Source organism: Scomber japonicus, chromosome 17 (genome assembly GCF_027409825.1).
Source record: "Scomber japonicus isolate fScoJap1 chromosome 17, fScoJap1.pri, whole genome shotgun sequence".
NCBI classification, from domain to species: Eukaryota; Metazoa; Chordata; class Actinopteri; order Scombriformes; family Scombridae; genus Scomber; species Scomber japonicus.
In genome coordinates, this window is record NC_070594.1 from 24,973,735 (window position 1) to 24,992,934 (window position 19,200).

General features: G+C 38.9%; 5 non-coding genes across 5 annotated transcripts; 4 read left to right on the forward strand and 1 right to left on the reverse strand.

The window, feature by feature from the left end:
• Positions 1–3,591: 3,591 nt before the first annotated feature.
• trnav-aac (transfer RNA valine (anticodon AAC)) lies at positions 3,592–3,690 on the forward strand. Its single transcript has one exon. It is a non-coding gene; the product is annotated as a tRNA-Val (tRNA).
• A 3,149-nt stretch (positions 3,691–6,839) lies between these two features.
• trnad-guc (transfer RNA aspartic acid (anticodon GUC)) lies at positions 6,840–6,911 on the forward strand. Its single transcript has one exon. It is a non-coding gene; the product is annotated as a tRNA-Asp (tRNA).
• Positions 6,912–7,212: 301 nt separating this feature from the next.
• On the reverse strand, positions 7,213–7,285 carry trnav-cac (transfer RNA valine (anticodon CAC)). The gene has a single exon. It is a non-coding gene; the product is annotated as a tRNA-Val (tRNA).
• A 10,896-nt stretch (positions 7,286–18,181) lies between these two features.
• trnav-aac (transfer RNA valine (anticodon AAC)) lies at positions 18,182–18,254 on the forward strand. The gene has a single exon. It is a non-coding gene; the product is annotated as a tRNA-Val (tRNA).
• Positions 18,255–19,086: 832 nt separating this feature from the next.
• Positions 19,087–19,159, forward strand: trnav-cac (transfer RNA valine (anticodon CAC)). The gene has a single exon. It is a non-coding gene; the product is annotated as a tRNA-Val (tRNA).
• The last annotated feature ends 41 nt before the right edge of the window (positions 19,160–19,200 follow it).

Below are 19,200 nucleotides of genomic sequence, written 5' to 3' on the forward strand. Positions count from 1 at the left end.
CACTGAGCAGAGGTACGGCAGCTTTACGGTTGGTTCCTGGTTCACCTGGGTCTCCTGGTCACCCTGGTTCTCTTGGTTCTCCTGGTTCTCCTGGTTCTCTTGGTTCTCCTTGTCACCCTGGTTATCCTGGTCCTCCTGGTTCTCCCGGTCCTCCTGGCACTGCTGGGCTATGCTGGCTGTAGAAACCACAGCAACAACCATCATGCATTAAGTTAAAGAAAAGAGAAAATAGTGTGTGTGTGTGTGTGTGTGTGTGTGTGTGTGTGTGTGTGTGTGTGTGTGTGTGTGTGTGTGTGTGTGTGTGTGTGTGTGTGTTGGCACTTACAATTAAAATGACTGGTGTCCTCCTCAGTCCTCAGCTGGGGGATGAATGGAGGCTCTTCATCCATGAGGAATCTCCAGTAGACACCTTTAAAAAACGGGTGAGCCTTCACCTCTCCGGATCCTCCTGGAGAATAAGTGAGACAAACAAAATTATGAATGAGCTCCCATCCTGTCTCTATCCACGTCTTCATCATTAGTGAATGTGACACTAACCTGTCCCCAGACGTCTTTTGGCATTTTTCTCCAGGAGAAGGCTGATTAGGTCCTGTGCAACAGTTCCTTGGGCTGCTTCCCCCTCCGGCCAGATGATGTCATCTGAGAAAAAACAAAAAGCACATATCAGTAATCCAATAACAGAATTAAAAGTTTAACTTCATCATAAAAAACAACAACAACAAAAACACTGAATCTTAAAACAAGTTTAAAGTAAAAGAAAAGAAAAAAGAATTTCAACCACATGTTGCTAGATTTTCATGAAAATCACAAAGTAGGATAATGTACATTTTTGATCATTTTTTAAAATAAAGAAAGATTCATTTAGATCTGCTTATAAAATAAGTCATGCTAGCAGATCTAGCATATAAAACCAACAAAAATATTAAATGTACATTTGAACAAATCTGATTCTGCTTTTAAAACTATGTTGAAGACATTTTTGAACATCTTGACAACCCTTATTTGTCACTGAGCCAGAAAGAGATGAACTGAAGTAAAGATTCTTACCTTGAACCACGTGGTCACAAAGGTCATCAACGTCATTCCCGTCAAATGGAGTTTCACCCACCAGAAACTCATACAGGATGATACCTAGGGCCCACCAGTCCACAGGTTTCCCGTACCCCACCTCTAGTATGGCCTCTGGGGCCATATAACAAGGAGTGCCCGCTGTCTGAAGGGAGGAAACACAAAATGATTAGAACAACGATCCAGGTTTGAGCTCAAATAGCACAGAAGAGAAAAATCAAAGACTTACTTCTTCGTCTGTGATTTCCTGCACAATCCTCATAATTGGTGCTTGCTCAACATCTTGCGCTATGTTGAGCCGACCTATCTTTGAGAGGCCAAAATCAGCCACCTTGATGTGGCCGGTTGAAGTGATCAACATGCTATAACAGAGAAAAGCAGAAACATGTCTCATGTTAGATTACATACCAAACTCTAACTCTACATGTCAGATTGATGGGACAGATTGATGACTCACTTTGCAGGTTTCAGGTCTCTGTGAATGATCCCATAGCTGTGGAGATATTCTAGGGCCATGGTGGTCTCTGCTACGTAGATCCGGCTCATCTTTGTGGAAAAGCGCTTCCGTTCCTCCAACAAGGAGGCACAATCCCCACCTAGAAGGACAGGAGACATGTTCTCAGTGTGTGTTGGGTGGGTAGCATGGATGGGCTCCATAGATAATAGAGGAAAGTCAGTTTAAAGCTCATTTATCTGTTCTATCCCTGTCTAAACAAACAACCTTCTTACCTGCTACATACTCCATCACTATACGGAGGTCTCTGTTGGTCTCAAACGCGCAAAACATTGAGACAATGTACTCGTTTTCTGTGTAAGAGAGGATGGCTCTCTCCACCAACACCTGCCTAATGTCTTGCTCTCTCTTCAGGTTCCTCCAGTTGATGATTTTCATGGCAAAAGGTTGCCTGGTTGCTCTGTGGCGCACAAGGTTCACAGATCTGCACAAGAAGGAAAAGGAAACATGATCAGCTTCTACTACTGAACATCAGCTCTGATTTAACAAGAAACTAAAACATGTATGATGTTTCTCTGTGTTTGGACTGAACTCTGTGTGGAGTCCAAACAGTCTGTTAGAATGTAAAGAAGTCTTACTCACCCAAAGCTGCCACTGCTGAACTGCTTGATGATCTCAAAGTCACCCTCCTCTGGTTTTCTGGGTGGAGGGCAACACACTGAGCGGGTCTAAATCAAACACACAAAAGTTATAAATGAGTCAACTAAACACAATAAAGTATACACTATAAACAAAGGGATGTGTGTGTTTCTTAAAATCAGTTTGGAAAAAAGAAACATGGTTGAAATTGAAACACATACTTCATGGAGGACTTTCTCAAGCTTGTCCTGGAGCTGGATGAAGAACTGAGGACAGATCAGTTGTCTCTGGACGGTGGACTCACAAAGCATTGAGAGGTCCACTAGCTGCCTCTGAATGAACTTTAAAGCATACGAAGCCTGGAGCAGACCGCTATCGCTGAACTCTGTTACTGTGTTCATTTTCACTGAGACTGATGGAAGGATGGAAGAATTTACAATCAGGATCATTATTACTGTTTTAAGCAGCAGTTAAAAATGAAAGACTGTAAAAGTTACATGAGACAATTTGAAAGGATGAAACCTTAAAAAGTCTGAAATTTGATATTGAAAGTCTAAAAATGTCTTAAAATGTCTGAAATCGTAGGAGTTAAAGTATTAAATCTGATTTGAGCGTAATTACATTTGTTCAGTTATTTACGTTATTTATCATTAATATCATTATTTTCTGATTATTTTACATAAAGAAAGAAAGAAAGAAATACTTACTACTGATAGCTGCTGCTGAAGTCTCAAGATAGATGTTTAACTCTCTAAAGTTAGTCTTTTTAGCTTTTAACTCACTGCTACTGAACACAAACCTGACTGTCTTCTGTGCTTCAATAACTGGAATGAACAATCTGTCATCTGCTTACTGAAAGTTCCAAGATTCTATGATGTCATGCATTGTACTGTGATGTCATAAAGCTCATTTACATATGCAAGCCAGCTCATTAGCATATTTTAGAACACTCAGACACACACACGCATATATTTCTCCATAAACTCTGCACATGTGTGTTTATTGTTTAGTTTCACTTAATAAACATTATCTTTACTAACATTTTAACAGCAACACAGTTCTCCTCCTCAGATTAACAGTATCTCAGAGAAATGTTCTCATCAGGTGTGTCGTCGCTTCAAAAAAGTTTCCAAAAACAGTTTTCAGTTCATTTGTTTTGACTTCATATCTTCATTTCAAGAAATGTTTAAGTTATGTCACAAATCTACTAGAATTATGACTCAGTCACTGATACTGATATTAAAGCCAGTCTTATTGTGACATTATATAAGGAGATATATAATACCTGGTCTGCAGTACTAGTCCTGTACAAATTCTAATATTCAACTGTAATGGAATCAATGGAATCAATGAATGGAATCAGTACATTATTTTAGTCCTTTTTTATTTTCTTTTAGGTTTTATTACATGTATGTAAATTGTTATATATAGTTTCCGTAGTGTAGTGGTTATCGCCAAAGTCCTTATGTCTCTGTTATCACGTTCGCCTAACACGCGAAAGGTCCCCGGTTCGAGACCGGGCGGAAACACTCTTTGTTGGTATTCAGTCAGAGTTAATATAATATTAACCAAATAGTCATCATTCATATGCAGCAGCGTGTGACGCTGGTTATACTACTTGAGGAAAAACCATAGACTGTATAAAAGAAAATAAAACAGGGCAAGAACACCACTGATCACCTGTTTGCACACAGCTCCACTGTGTGGGATCAAATAAGGGTCAAAAACATTCTGTACTTGTACAAAGATGTTCAAATGTGTAATAAAGTTTTGTGGTTGTAAAAAGATTTTGTGCCCGTGTAAAAACACTTTGTGCATGTGTAACACAGTTTTGAAGGTGTAACAATATTTTGTGCACGTGCACTCTACCACCCATGTGCCACCTACCATCCAATGAAAGAGCAGCCGCGATCTGAGCGCTTAACTTCAGTGGGCACACATCATAATAGTTCCATAGCACACACTGGCACCGACTCCGAGAGAGGAAAACAGAATGGAGCCAAACGGTCCTGCTCAGGTAAGTTCATTAGGGTAGGCATCTAAAGGTATTGGGCCGGCCATTTCGCGATATAGGGAAAGCAACAGTTAAGATGTTGTGTGAGACAAGAGTCAGTAAACCAGTAAACCTGTAACTCTGTTAGCGCTTTTAGCACTTCCGGCCCCTCTTCTAAAACTCAGTACGTTTTTTGAATGGGATTTTGATTTAAAAAAACAACGTATTAGTAACGTATTTCTAATGTAGTGTTACAGTTATTAGCTTTCTGATGCTAACGTTAGCTAAGTGCTAGTAGTTGAAAATTAACAAGCTGAACACAGTAGCCAAGTTAACAACTTCACATTGATCATTTCTGTTGGATTTTATGAGCACTGCTGGCAAACAGACATTTGGGGTTTTGTGCAATTGTAAAAATATTGACTAAGACGTGTGTTGCTAGTGTAATGTAGCCAGAGTCTGGTTCATCAACTGTCTCTAAGGTAGCTAATGCTAAGTTTGTTCCTTATAATTGTTGCTGCTCTCTTCATAACTGATAGTTTGATTTTGTTAAGGGCAGCAGCATCATGTCTGCTGAGGCAGAGGAGCAGTACCAGTAGAGGAGCTGGTGTGAGCTGCTCAGATGAGGAGTAGGAGAGAAGACACAGAGGTTTGTATCATCCGTGCTTCTATCTATTTGAAGTAAAGTGTAAAATATCAACATAGTGTGAAACACCAGTTTTTCCGGTGTGTCTACATCATGATTTACTTTTCAGTGTACGTGTTGTTCATCTTTTACAGAGCCTGCTTCAAGACTTTTGGACCTGCAGCCAGGGCTGGTTTATGATGCTCTGATGATGCAGCAGGGCATCATGATGCTCCACCATCCACAGGGGCTCAACAGCCATGCCATACCTACCTCTGACATCTGCAGCAACATGCACCCCACATTTACAGGAACATGCATCATTTAGAGATCAAAGGCAAGTCAGTCCTGTTCAGTAGACTTCTAACATGTTTAATTAATCATTTATTATCATTGTGGAACACAATAAGTTTGAAATGAATGAAAACAAAACTCCACTGTCATATACATTGATGTATGACAGTTCTGTTCTCAGATGTGGTTTACTGCCCCTTCAGTTTAGAACAAACATATAAGACAATAGATCAAAAGCTCATCAAATTCAGAAACAATGACAATAATGACACCATGTAAGGTTTATGATCAGTAGTAACAAAGTAGCAGCATGCAAAGTGTAATTCAGTATGGTTTTGAGTCTGCTGTACTCAAAACCACTGATGAGGACGTGATTAGGAGTCTGAAGAGTAGCCCCTGGTGTTATTCCTCCCATCCTTCCTCCTTGATTGGATGGTAGGTTGGCACATGGGTGATAGGCACTCTAATGTGTAGGCACCGGGTTGATTAGAAAGGCAGTAAGCAATGTGCTGATTGGCCGATTCAGCCATCAAAACAGGGTCAAAATTCGTACTTGTAACTTAAGTTTTTAGTTTTACACATGCACAAAATATTCCCACACATACAAATCTGTGTACAAGTACAGAATCTTTTTGACCCTTATTTGATCCCATACTACAGGCTACATTTAATATCACTCTGTCAAACTCTTCACAGCAGCAGCACCACCACACACACTACGTTGTCCTGAATATGATCTTGTCTGCCATCACACACAGATCCAGGATCCAGATACAATGTGTGTTTGCATTACTACTCATATTTATATATTTATTATGATCTGTGTCATGTCAAACAGTCATCAGGGTTACTATAATGCATACAGTATAATGAGGAATGGTAAATAATACAACTTACTGTCACTAATTTACGTTAGTAAAACAAATGGGGCAAACACTTTAGTCTGTTGAATGAATGAATGTAAAAACATGTCACTGTGCCTAAGACATAACCACGTCAGTGTTTAAAAGAACACCAGCTGGCTGACATAGCTGTGTGTGTATCATTGTTTCTGTCCTCGTTAGTGTAGTGGACAGTATCTCTGCACCTACGCAGCACTTTACTAGTCTACCACACACAGTGGAGCCACTGGGAGAAATTTGGGGTTAAGTATCTTGCCCATGGACACTTGCACAACATGCAGACTGGAGGAACTGGGGATTGATCCACTGACCTTTCAGTTAGTTAAATCAGATGTCAGATTTTTTTATATTAATTATTTGGAAGCCTAAGATATTTCATCTCATAGAATGAAAATAAAACCTTATAGAGAGAAAATACATAGGCTATAACAAACCATTCATTTAAAATGTAGTTATGTAAGTGGAATGACCTCCTCCCTCTTTTGTGACATCTGTGGATTCAATTCAGTCACACAGTGAGTGTGTTTCCTCACAACACAATATATAAAAAATAGTAAGATTGGCAGCCATTTTACACCTCCCTTTTTTTACATTGACATGGTCCAGTGATGGTGTTGATGGTGTATTATCTTGGTAAATAATCAGCAGCTGGTAGGAAACTCAACTGTTTAGCTAAACCGCGCTAAACCATTTCCCATTCATTCTCGATGGTTGTGCTGAACCAATACGGATGTAATGTACGTTCTGGCCACTAACGGCTTTTGGCGCTGTAACCGCTTCAACTCTGTCTTCCTCAACTCTTCATTCATTGTCAGTGACTGGAGAAGATGAACACTAACGTGTGTGACGGGTTGTTGGTTCAATTCCTCGTTAGTATAGTGGACAGTATCTCCGCCTGTCACGCGGAAGACCGGGGTTCGATTCCCCGACGGGGAGAATTTGCTTTTCTACCAGCTGTTCATGATTTACCAACACTAACAAAACCAACATATCAACATCATGCATGAGCCTCGCTGTCAAATGCAGTGAATGATAAACCTTTATTATTCACAAGTAATGTGGCAAATATAAGTACTACTAGTATTCCTCTAAATAAAATAACAAAACGTGAGTGTGCGAGTATATTTGTTATTGTTTGTGTCTGTATTGTATGTATTTCTATAATGTTTATATTACTATTTTTTATTTATTCTACACTGATTTTTTTTTTTTTTGAAGAGAAAACACGGCCAAAGGTTATTTCCGCCCGGTTTCGAACCGGGGACCTTTCGCGTGTGAGGCGAACGTGATAACCACTACACTACAGAAACTCATATAAACATGTTAAGAACTGTTTGAAAAAATTTGCAGCAACATGCACCCCAGATTTACAGGCACATGCATCATTTATAGATCAAAGGCAACTCAGTCCTGTTCAGTAGACTTCTAACATGTTTAATTAATCATTAATAATCATTTATGTTCAAAAGTTATTGTTTTGCCTATTGTTCATTAATGAGTAAACAAATATTCTTCAAAAGATGATGTGTGGATCTGCTTCATTCACTAATAACCTCATTGTGAAACACCATAAATTTTCTGCTTTATGGTAAACAGTATATCAATTTACATTTCACTTGTGTATGGTCAGTGATTGTATTACACTCTCTAAGCAGTAGTAGACTAAGCCAGCAAAGCCCTAACTAATACTTTATCTACAGTGTTACAAAAGTTAATGTTGAAATGGATGAAGCATGAATATAATCTCAAATCATGTCAAGTTAGCAGTATTGCACAGTCAATTCCAGAAATCAATAAATCATAAATACTACATTTGTTAGAGGTATACATCACCTTTCTCTTCTTGCTGTCACCATCTGGACAAAAAAAAAGATAAATTGTTAAATCTGTACAATCTACACTTGGCAGTTGAAATGAAAACAAAACTCCACTGTCATATACATTGATGTATTACAGTTCTGTTCTCAGATGTGGTTTACTGCCCCTTCAATTTAGAACAAACTGAAGACAATAGATCAAAAGCTCATCAAATTCAGAAACAATGACAATAATGACACCATGTAAGGTTTATGATCAGTAGTAACAAAGTAGCAGCATGCAAAGTGTAATTCAGTATGGTTTGTCTGCTGTATTTCATCACCAGTCCAACAGCCTGTTTATTATTTTTAGGACAAAAATATCTTACTTTACATTTAGTCAAAAGTTTCTGAAATAACAAGGACTAGTCCAGTGAAGCATGGTTAGCAGTAGCACTATGGTTACTATTATGTGTACTGTCCTGACAGCATTACTGTATTTGGCCAACTAACATTACAAAGGCAAGCCATACATACTTTAATACTCACTTCTCTCCCTTTGTGTTATAGAATATGTGGACATACATACAACGTGATAACACACAGCACTAGTCGTAAGCATTCCTATTTGTTACTATTTTACAATGCTTATTGCTAACATTAGCCACATGGCTACCAACTCAGAGGTATGACGCTAGCTCGCTTAGCTTAACTTTAGCTCGTTTGTGGTAACAGCAAAACAAAACCGGGACCAGTACAGAGGGTAAAAATAAATCAAACACATAAATAGAAAAAATAACATCATTTGATGATCATCTGAATGAGATTTTTGGATTGCGTTTTGGATTATGTCAGAAAATAAGCTCTGTGGCTAACACAAGGTTATGATACTTACAAGTTTTGTTCAGATAATCTTTGAACAATTTATCTACCTTATTTGAAGCTCAGATGTGATGGCCAGAAGTAAAAAGCTAACTATTGTAATGTGTACCCACCATAGACTGTAGGTGCCCACTGAAGTTAAGCGCTCAGATCGCGGCTGCTCATTGATTGGATGGTAGGTTGGCACATGGGTGGTAGAGTGCCAATAGGTACTCTAATGGGTGGGCACCGGGTTGATTGGCAAGTCAGTAAGCAACGTGCTGATTGGCTATTCATTCAGCCGTCAAAACAGGGTCAAAATTCGTACTTGTAACCATAGACATACTCATAACTTGAGTTTTGTAAACTTGTATCTTCAGGGTCGCACTTGAAGGTGGGAAATTTGTGTGTCCGTCATTTTACACGGGCACAAAATCTTTTTACAACTACAAAACTGTGTTACACACATACATGCACAAAATATTGTTACACATGCACAACATCTTTTTACAACTTCAAAATTTTGTTACACATGCACACAGTGTTTTTACACGGGCACAAAATCTTTTTACAAACACAGAACTTAATTACACATTTGAACATCATTGTACAAGTACAGAATCTTTTTGACCCTTATTTGATCCCACACAGATAGCTTGCTTCGTCATCCTCAATGCGAACACATGGTCTTTGTCTCCATCTAGTGGTTAAACTGTGCTAATGTGACAGATTTAGCCAACTGCACTACTTTCATGAGGGCGTGAACTTGCTGCTGGAGCCCAATTTATTTCTTCATTCATCAATATTTAAGGATAAAAAAATATTTTAATTTCCCTAATTTAAAGGTAAAATAAATTGAAGAATGTTGACTCTTTGATGCCATTTTTCTTTAAATAGTATCAATTTCAGGAAAAAACGTACCACATTTGTGTTTTGTGTATTTGCATAACTTTTTCTCTGAAGACAGGAATAATATCGTTCTCTAAAGCAAGTGTTAACTAAAATCAGTGTCCCAGATAAACACGTTCAACGAGACGATTTTGAAGTAAACTAAAAGTAATCCAAAAGTATTTAGAATTACATTACTTTACTTGAGTAATCCAAAGGAATACATTGCAGATTACATTTTAGGACATGTAATCAGTAATCTGTAACCCTCCCAACACTGTTGATATGTTGGTTTTGTTAGTGTTGGTAAATCATGAACAGCTGGTAGAAAAGCAAATTCTCCCGAGTAAGGAATCACGAGGAATCGAACCAATCACCCATCAGACACGTCAATCTTTTTGTATTGATTTCAGTACTAATTCATATGCTTGCTGATAATACTTATACATAAATACATATTTCATTGCATTTGTTCTGAACTCCAACACTCTGGATGTTGTTTCCTGTTTATTAAAGGTAGAACATTACATTGTAACGCCAGTGGGAGTAGCAGTTAAACCTGGCTAGCGTACCTATGTTCCCCGGGTCCTATGTTCCCCGATCGCGGCTAACTCGGTTGCTAGCTCGGCGGCTAACTCGGCTGCTAATTCACCTGCTAGCTCGGCTGCTAACTCGGCGGCTAACTCATCTGCTAACTCGGCGGCTAACTCAGCTAACTGGCTAACTGTAGACGGGATCATCCCTATGTTCCCCGGTCACATACAAAGCGGGGAACATAGGACCCGGGGAACATAGGGATGATCCCCTAATTATGTAGCAATACAGTCATACTGCACATCAAATTAAACAGGAGAAACTCCGCTACAAGCACGTCATTTTTACACACACCAGACACAACTCAAACACCAAGCATATTAATGATCAAATATCAAAATCCAAATAGCGTCAGAAAGTCAACCCACTCTCCACATTTCCATTGCTACCGTTTTGATACTTCATGGTACACAAACAAATAGCATCTCATATGAAAGCTAAGACCCTGGCGAGTTCAACAGTACCACTATTATTGCGCTAAAAACTCAGTGAACCAGCAGCCACAGAATATAAAGGTAAACAACCACTTATTTACAGCGACTAACAGATATTCTGTCTTATCTTCGAAGTTTTGTGATGAAAAGTTGTACTTGAGAGCAAAAAACGCTGGTTTTAGTAAGTCCAACACGGCTCTGCTTGTTTACACCTCCATTTCACCCAGTGCCAGCCTACAGTAGCTGCGCCGGAACAACAGACAATCCTGGCAACCCGCAATTCCGGTGTCGTGCCAAGATAGTTACCCCCGATAGAATTTGTATCCCCTGGCCGCGGGAGCGCGCATACACTCTTCGCTTCGGTTTATCAACAATGTTTTTATTCTGCTGTATGCTACTACGTGTTAACGTAAATTTATACTATTCAGTGTTCTACATTCACAATGTTGTATCTTTTTCCTCCTATAATCTGACAGTGGTATTTAACCACGTAGGCCAGACGATTACTTAAACTGTGAAGTCAAGATCACATTGACTCGAAATGTAGGCTACATTAAACCACAACGGTAATAAAAGGCTGGTCTTTTGTCTTTTATTTTGTGAATATTTCAGGTCATGACTAGTGAATATGGAGAAGATAACTCTATCCAAGCTCAAGTTACAGGGGGGATACTTATTATTTCAGGACGGATTTTCAGCCTGAAATAATAAGTACCCCCCCCCCTCCACACTAGACAAATTAGGCACTATCATCTTGTGTTTCATTTTGTGAGTATTTCAGGTCATGTCTAGTAACACTGGTGAGTATGGAGAAGATTACTCTATCCCAGCTCAAGTTACAGGGGGGATACTTATTATTTCAGGACGGATTTTCAGCCTGAAATAATAAGTACCCCCCCCCCCCCCCCCCCCCCTCCACACTAGACAAATTAGGCACTATCATCTTGTGTTTCATTTTGTGAGTATTTCAGGTCATGTCTAGTAACACTGGTGAGTATGGAGAAGATTACTCTATCCCAGCTCAAGTTACAGGGGGGATACTTATTATTTCAGGACGGATTTTCAGCCTGAAATAATAAGTACCCCCCCTCCACACTAGACAAATTAGGCACTATCATCTTGTGTTTCATTTTGTGAGTATTTCAGGTCATGTCTAGTAACACTGGTGAGTATGGAGAAGATTACTCTATCCCAGCTCAAGTTACAGGGGGGATACTTATTATTTCAGGACGGATTTTCAGCCTGAAATAATAAGTACCCCCCCCTCCACACTAGACAAATTAGGCACTATCATCTTGTGTTTCATTTTGTGAGTATTTCAGGTCATGTCTAGTAACACTGGTGAGTATGGAGAAGATTACTCTATCCCAGCTCAAGTTACAGGGGGGATACTTATTATTTCAGGACGGATTTTCAGCCTGAAATAATAAGTACCCCCCCTCCACACTAGGAAGATGAGGCACTGTCATCTTGTGTTTCATTTTGTGAGTATTTCAGGTCATGTCTAGTAACACTGGTGAGTATGGAAAAGATTACTCTATCCCAGCTCAAGTTACAGGGGGGATACCTATTATTTCAGGACGGATTTTCAGCCTGAAATAATAAGTACCCCCCCTCCACACTAGACAAATTAGGCACTATCATCTTGTGTTTCATTTTGTGAGTATTTCAGGTCATGTCTAGTAACACTGGTGAGTATGGAGAAGATTAGTCTATCCCTGCTCAAGTTACAGGGGGGATACTTATTATTTCAGGACGGATTTTCAGCCTGAAATAATAAGTACCCCCCCTCCACACTAGACAAATTAGGCACTATCATCTTGTGTTTCATTTTGTGAGTATTTCAGGTCATGTCTAGTAACACTGGTGAGTATGGAGAAGATTACTCTATCCCAGCTCAAGTTACAGGGGGGATACTTATTATTTCAGGACGGATTTTCAGCCTGAAATAATAAGTACCCCCCCTCCACACTAGGAAGATGAGGCACTGTCATCTTGTGTTTCATTTTGTGAGTATTTCAGGTCATGTCTAGTAACACTGGTGAGTATGGAGAAGATTACTCTATCCCAGCTCAAGTTACAGGGGGGATACTTATTATTTCAGGACGGATTTTCAGCCTGAAATAATAAGTACCCCCCCCTCCACACTAGGAAGATGAGGCACTGTCATCTTGTGTTTCATTTTGTGAGTATTTCAGGTCGTGTCTAGTAACACTGGTGAGTATGGAGAAGATTACTCTATCCCAGCTCAAGTTACAGGGGGGATACTTATTATTTCAGGACGGATTTTCAGCCTGAAATAATAAGTACCCCCCCCCCCCCTCCACACTAGACAAATTAGGCACTATCATCTTGTGTTTCATTTTGTGAGTATTTCAGGTCATGTCTAGTAACACTGGTGAGTATGGAGAAGATTACTCTATCCCAGCTCAAGTTACAGGGGGGATACTTATTATTTCAGGACGGATTTTCAGCCTGAAATAATAAGTACCCCCCCTCCACACTAGGAAGATGAGGCACTATCATCTTGTGTTTTATTTTGTGAGTATTTCAGGTCATGTCTAGTAACACTGGTGAGTATGGAGAAGATTACTCTATCCCAGCTCAAGTTACAGGGGGGATACTTATTATTTCAGGACGGATTTTCAGCCTGAAATAATAAGTACCCCCCCCTCCACACTAGGAAGATGAGGCACTGTCATCCTGTGTTTCATTTTGTGAGTATTTCAGGTCATAACTAGTAACACTGGTGAGTATGGAGAAGATTACTCTATCCCAGCTCAAGTTACAGGGGGGATACTTATTATTTCAGGACGGATTTTCAGCCTGAAATAATAAGTACCCCCCCTCCACACTAGGAAGATGAGGCACTATCATCTTGTGTTTTATTTTGTGAGTATTTCAGGTCATGTCTAGTAACACTGGTGAGTATGGAGAAGATTACTCTATCCCAGCTCAAGTTACAGGGGGGATACTTATTATTTCAGGACGGATTTTCAGCCTGAAATAATAAGTACCCCCCCTCCACACTAGGAAGATGAGGCACTGTCATCTTGTGTTTCATTTTGTGAGTATTTCAGGTCGTGTCTAGTAACACTGGTGAGTATGGAGAAGATTACTCTATCCCAGCTCAAGTTACAGGGGGGATACTTATTATTTCAGGACAGATTTTCAGCCTGAAATAATAAGTACCCCCCCCCCCCCCTCCACACTAGACAAATTAGGCACTATCATCTTGTGTTTCATTTTGTGAGTATTTCAGGTCATGTCTAGTAACACTGGTGAGTATGGAGAAGATTACTCTATCCCAGCTCAAGTTACAGGGGGGATACTTATTATTTCAGGACGGATTTTCAGCCTGAAATAATAAGTACCCCCCCTCCACACTAGGAAGATGAGGCACTATCATCTTGTGTTTTATTTTGTGAGTATTTCAGGTCATGTCTAGTAACACTGGTGAGTATGGAGAAGATTACTCTATCCCAGCTCAAGTTACAGGGGGGATACTTATTATTTCAGGACGGATTTTCAGCCTGAAATAATAAGTACCCCCCCTCCACACTAGGAAGATGAGGCACTGTCATCCTGTGTTTCATTTTGTGAGTATTTCAGGTCATAACTAGTAACACTGGTGAGTATGGAGAAGATTACTCTATCCCAGCTCAAGTTACAGGGGGGATACTTATTATTTCAGGACGGATTTTCAGCCTGAAATAATAAGTACCCCCCCTCCACACTAGGAAGATGAGGCACTATCATCTTGTGTTTTATTTTGTGAGTATTTCAGGTCATGTCTAGTAACACTGGTGAGTATGGAGAAGATTACTCTATCCCAGCTCAAGTTACAGGGGGGATACTTATTATTTCAGGACGGATTTTCAGCCTGAAATAATAAGTACCCCCCCTCCACACTAGGAAGATGAGGCACTGTCATCTTGTGTTTCATTTTGTGAGTATTTCAGGTCATGTCTAGTAACACTGGTGAATATGGAGAAGATTACTCTATCCCAGCTCAAGTTACAGGGGGGATACTTATTATTTCAGACATAATTTTTTTGTGCAAAGATTTGTTTTATAAAAAGATGGTAAACTTAGAATAAATGTACAAAGATGTAGTCAACTAATAACTATTATGTTTTAATTATAACAAAAAACAAATAAGTAAAATAATTTAAAAAAATAAAACACTACACAATATTAATACAAATAAACATAATGAAAATAAGTCACGGTATCTATACAGTGGTACAGGCGAGACAAACGAATGATTTGTCTGTTGGTGGGCCTTTCACACAAAGATGGTGGAACCACCTCAAACAGATGTCACACTGAATCTGTAAAAGAAAGACAATTGGGTTTAAAATAAAATGTCCTCAGTAAGAACATGCACATTTTATTACTGTTATGATGTTATCTTTTTCATAAACAGTACTTCACTTGGAGCTACAATAAAATAAAAATGTTAGTTCTTGGTTAAAAAAAGAATCTGACATTAATTTTGCAATACAATTCTTAACAGAACACATTCAATTTCATATTTAGAAATCTCAGTCGTTTAATTGATTTAGTTACCCAATTGAAGTCCGTGTCATGCTCCTCTTCCCCACAAGAGTGACATGTGTCAGACAGGTCATCTGTTAAAGGAAACAAAAAAAAAGGGGAAAATGAAGAATGTGCCTGATTTTGCTCGTCATATATCACAGTCATACAATTTGAGTAACTTTAGAATAACTTGATAACTATTTTTTACAGGAGTTTTCATGAAAAATGTTTGGATTGCCAGGACATGCTGATGGCATATTATTTACCCGTCTCTAGCAGAAGAGAGACAGCAATTTTCTGTCGGAGGGTTAGGATTCCGTCCCTTGTAGCAGGAAAATCCACTGTCTCCCTTTTCAACATTTGCTCCACAAACTGAAAAAGACATTTTAACACAATTACCCAAAGCTGTACCCATTACTAGGAAAGTGCCTACATATCACTTTATGTTGACATAAATCTGCTGACAGTGAATAACTTCTGTGTTTTAGTCATTGGTGTAAGATCATTTGTTTTTGGTAATACTATTATAACACATTAATGTAAGGGTGAGGACTAGATAGTAAACATACTTTCAAGGCAAAGACACCACACGAGGTACCGTCTGATTGCTTTGGATGTGGGACAGTACCACATGTCCACCTTGAGACATTGCATCCTTTTCTTCGCATGAATGCCCTGAAGAGAGAAAATAATAATGTTAATAAACATTAAGTGTTGCAATGTTATTAATCACACACAAAATTTAACAGTTGTATATGTTACTTTTTTTTGCAGGTTGGCACCCTGTGCAGAGCCACCACCATCAATGTATTGATGGGTAAATGTTGACATGTAGGGTGAAGCATTTTCATCTTTATAAAGACCACAAAGGCAGTCCATTAAGTCCATTTGTAAGTCAATTTTCACAGGATAGTGGATGTACCTAATTACAAGCTGAAATGTTAATAATGTTAAATTTGAACACCTTGCTGTGACTCCCCCAATAGATCCAATAACAGGGACTTATTTTCTTGTGGGTAGATGACCTAAGTAGATTGTTCCATAAAAAAGAATTAGACATGGTTTCTGCACCAACTCAAGTGCATTAGGAAATGTGTACTGCATTTGTCTTCTGACTTCATTTTATTTGTTTTATGTGTGAACCATTTTTACCGCAACTGTCCAGTGGTGATGGTCATTTATAATTCCCACAATGATTTCGTAGTCCATGGGTTTAATCTGAAATAGGACAACAAAGGTTGAAAAGAAACTCTACATATGAATTCCTAATAAAAAATTTGTTCAATGCACTGTCTATCAAAATATTGAATATTAAGATGTGAATGTATTTACAATATTTAAATCATCTAAATATTCCTTACATCCTAAGAATTTGAGCTGGGATAGAGTAATCTTCTCCATATTCACCAGTGTTACTAGACATGACCTGAAATACTCACAAAATAAAACACAAGATGATAGTGCCTCATTTGTCTAGTGTGGAGGGGGGGGGGGGGTACTTATTATTTCAGGCTGAAAATGACATCTGAAATAATAAGTATCCCCCCTGTAACTTGAGCTGGGATAGAGTAATCTTCTCCATATTCACCAGTGTTACTAGACATGACCTGAAATACTCACAAAACAAAACACAAGATGATAGTGCCTCATCTTCCTAGTGTGGAGGGGGGGGTTCTTATTATTTCAGGCTGAAAATGACATCTGAAATAATAAGTATCCCCCCTGTAACTTGAGCTGGGATAGAGTAATCTTCTCCATATTCACCAGTGTTACTAGACATGACCTGAAATACTCACAAAATGAAACACAAGATGTGCCTCATCTTCCTAGTGTGGAGGGGGGGTACTTATTATTTCAGGCTGAAAATCCGTCCTGAAATAATAAGTATCCCCCCTGTAACTTGAGCTGGGATAGAGTAATCTTCTCCATACTCACCAGTGTTACTAGACATGACCTGAAATACTCACAAAATGAAACACAAGATGATAGTGCCTAATTTGTCTAGTGTGGAGGGGGGGGGGGGGGGTACTTATTATTTCAGGCTGAAAATCCGTCCTGAAATAATAAGTATCCCCCCTGTAACTTGAGCTGGGATAGAGTAATCTTCTCCATACTCACCAGTGTTACTAGACATGACCTGAAATACTCACAAAATGAAACACAGGATGACAGTGCCTCATCTTCCTAGTGTGGAGGGGGGGGTACTTATTATTTCAGGCTGAAAATCCGTCCTGAAATAATAAGTATCCCCCCTGTAACTTGAGCTGGGATAGAGTTATCTTCTCCATATTCACTAGTCATGACCTGAAATATTCACAAAATAAAAGACAAAAGACCAGCCTTTTATTACCTTTGTGGTTTAATGTAGCCTACATTTCGAGTCAATGTGATCTTGACTTCACAGTTTAAGTAATCGTCTGGCCTACGTGGTTAAATACCACTGTCAGATTATAGGAGGAAAAAGATACGACATTGTCAATGTAGAACACTGAATAGTATGAATTTACGTTAACACGTAGTAGCATACAGCAGAATAAAAACATTGTTGATAAACCGAAGCGAAGAAACGCAGCTCCCTGAGTGTATGCGCGCTCCCGCGGCCAGGGGATACAAATTCTATCGGGGGTAACTATCTTGGCACGACACCGGCCGCTAATTGGCTGGTACAATGTACACAGAACGTGTCAGAACGTCATTGTCGAACCCGTCAAAAAAATTTAAAAATATTAATTCAGACTAAATTTTTTTTTTTTATGGAAAAGCAATACTTTCATTCTGTGCCCCTCAAAACGCCCCGTGGCTGTATTATTTTAAACATTTTAATATATTATAATATATATATATAATATAATATAATATTTCTGAAAGTTACTGCATAAAAATTATGTTTTGTTATAGGATATATATATATATATATATATATATATGTTACGTTATCTAAGTTACAACTGAAAGATAAATGCTATAATGCAATTTAAAATGCAGTTCCCCCCCGCCAGATCGGGTGGGAGGGTCCTCAGGATGGATGTTAAATATGCAGGGTGTCCAGGACTCCTAATATGTTGAAAATCACTGTAGCATTTTAGTGTCAGTTTCCGTAGTGTAGTGGTTATCACGTTCGCCTAACACGCGAAAGGTCCCCGGTTCGAGACCGGGCGGAAACACTTATTTGCTTATGCTCGCTCTGAGTTCCTAGGAATCTAACTTTATATCTATATAACAGTACATGACACTTGAATTGTTCCCAGGTAAGTGTTCTTATACAAACAATTAGACTGATCACAACTGAGTGTCACAACTATACTATGTGACCATTAAAATCGTTTTCTTTATATATAATTTGCAAAGGAGTAAAGTGCCTTACTGAGTTACTGGATCACTGATACAATAGAAAGAGCAGTACTTTCATTTATTGTTATTATTACCAATTATCACTAATGTTACATTCTGAATATGACAAAAAGTCTCTTTCTGTTAATATATATATTCTGTAGTGTTAATAATACCCACAGCAGACAAACAGCTGAAGAAATGTCAGGAACTAATTTACTGAAGACCAGCAGGTGAATTACAATTCATATTTTAGATCATATTTTTGTTTTCAGCTGAATTATAAACTTGAATTCGCGGCTTCTGCTTCTTATAATGGACAGCAGCACTCTGCCATTGTGGCAGCCTGTCATTGTGGTAGGAAGGGTCATAAGAACTACCACGGAAAAGTTCATCTCATGGATGTATTAAACTCTACTTCGAGACTGGACAGAAACACTTATTTGCTACTGTTCACTCTGAGTAATGATAAGACATGCAAACTCGAATATGTAACAAACGTGTGCAGGCAGTGTCCGCGTGACAGGCGGAGATACTGTACTGTCCACTATACTAACGTCGAGGACCAAAACAATTTACGCATTTTCTGTGGCATAGTGCGAGTGGTCAACACATTTTCTGTCTATATTCAATAAAAAATGTATGCATTTCGTGGTATAGCATGAGGTTTCCGTAGTGTAGTGGTTATCACGTTCGCCTCACACGCGAAAGGTCCCCGGTTCGAAACCGGGCGGAAACAGTAGTAATTTTCTCACACAGTGCCAGACCTTAGCGTTGAAG